General features: G+C 39.2%; 1 non-coding gene across 1 annotated transcript; it reads right to left on the reverse strand.

Moving 5' to 3' along the window:
• Positions 1-386: 386 nt before the first annotated feature.
• TRNAE-UUC (transfer RNA glutamic acid (anticodon UUC)) lies at positions 387-459 on the reverse strand. Its single transcript has one exon. It is a non-coding gene; the product is annotated as a tRNA-Glu (tRNA).
• Positions 460-2098: the final 1639 nt, after the last annotated feature.

The following is a 2098-nucleotide window of genomic DNA, read 5'->3' on the forward strand; positions in this document are numbered from 1 at the left end:
TTATTCTATTTCTATGTCAACTATTCCAGTGCTCACTGGAGTACTGAAAATCAGTTCTGACACCAACATGAGTTAGTATCAGACTACAGGTTTATTAAGGGGTAGGGTACCTGACAAGGCCACCTCCACCTCAGATGCAAGCCACAAGTTCAGGGGGTTTCTCAGACCACTCACGCTTCTGATTGTCTGGGTCTAAAAGTGAGGGTTCCCATCTCACTGTTTGGTAAGTCACCAGAAAAACCCACAGAACTCAGGGAAGTGCTATACCTCTGATTACAATTTTTTTATTTTTATAACGTTTTCTCTTTACCAGTCATTTTAAGTAATGGTTTATTTTGTTTTTATGTGTTACCTTTGGCTGCTCTGTGTGGCTTGTGGGATGTTAATTCCCTGACCAGGGCTTGAACCTGGGGCCACAGCAGTGAAAGTGCCAAGTCCTAACCACTGGGACACCAGGGAATTCCCTTGATTACAATTTTGTTACAAAGGATACAAATCAGGAGGACCAGTCAAATGGGGAGATGTGTAAGGCAAAGTCTTGGAGATAATGTAGACCTTCTGTATTCTTTCTTATGGAATCAGCGCATATTCTTCTGGCAATCAGTGTGTTCACCATCCAGAAAACTCTACTGGACTTTGGGGTCCAGAGGTTTCTGGGAGATCAGGTTGACCTCACATGGCTCTCAGCTCCAACCCTTTAATAGGACCTTTCAAAGGTCTGAGACCAGCTTCCATTCTGAAGCTCTCTGGAGAGCGCAGCAATTCATCTCATAGCATAACAAAGCTACTTCTAAAACTGGAGCTATCGCAAAGATTTAGAGTCTCCCTTTCAGGAACCAGGAACAATAATCACTCAAATTCTTTATTTTACAACAGAATCGTATTACATAAATACACTCAATTTTGCCAAAGAACATTAGAGTTTAAGAGTAATCTCCCAATTACCATTATCTTTATCTGTTGCTGTTCCTAAAGTACTGAAGAATCATATATCAGTGATACATTACAGATTTTTCTTTTTTTCTTGAAAGATTATACAGAGAGGAAAAATGTTTTGCTATTAGAAAATGTAGAAACACTTCATTTCTGATTAAATATTTTCAAAGACTGTAACTTAAAAACTAATGTCTAGGTTTATATTCAGCTCATAATGGACATTGGGAGGAGTGAATAAATTGTAGATAAACCAACAGAGAATACAGGAAGAAAACTGCTTAATGAATGAGTAAGGTGGTGGTCTTAATTAGGCAAAGGGAAAATAGATTTGTGTCAATTGCCTCTGTCCATAGCTAGCTGTATTATCTTGAAGATTTGGATGTTCTCAATCTCTCTCTTCCATATTCAATATGTAGAAATTATATGCAATTATTTTAATTATAGTTAAGATACATTTCATCATTTAAAAATATCTTTTATAAGAAACGATCAAGTCCACTGTTTTGAAATAAGACTAAAGCCATTACTTGGACATTCTAAGTAGCACTAGTGGTAAAGAACCCATATGTCAATGCAGGCGACGTAATTAAATGTGGGTTCCATCCTTGGGTTGGGAAGATCTCCTGGAGGAGGGCATGGCAATGCACTCCAGTGTCCTTGCCTGGAGAATCCCCATGGACAGAGGAGCCTGGCAGGCTACAATTCATAGGGTTGCAAGAGTTGGACACAACTGAAGTGTTTGAGTATGCAAAACCATTACTACACAGAGTGCTGTTACCTAGAGCTGGCAGTGGGGTTCCAGATTTCAATGCCTCTGCGAAAAGAGGGCTGAGTGTATCTTATGGGGGGTGGAGATTGGAGACTAATTTCCACATCCATAAATCAAAGCTGTAAAACCTTTCTGTTGTCTAAGTTTGCATCTGTATACAACAGTTGCATGGATAGTGAAGGGAGAAAGCAAAGAATCCTAATGATAGGAAGGTAGACAATTATTGGAATATTAGCTTCAGTTCTAAAAATGTGAAATCCTTGAAGACATATAACATATGCTACTGATTTTTGAAACCCTAGGAGATGAGTTGAGGCTACTTTGGAAGGAATGATGCTGAAGCTGAAACTCCAGTACTTTGGCCACCTCATGCGAAGAGTTGACTCATTGGAA

Source organism: Capricornis sumatraensis, chromosome 5 (genome assembly GCF_032405125.1).
Source record: "Capricornis sumatraensis isolate serow.1 chromosome 5, serow.2, whole genome shotgun sequence".
NCBI classification, from domain to species: domain Eukaryota; kingdom Metazoa; phylum Chordata; class Mammalia; order Artiodactyla; family Bovidae; genus Capricornis; species Capricornis sumatraensis.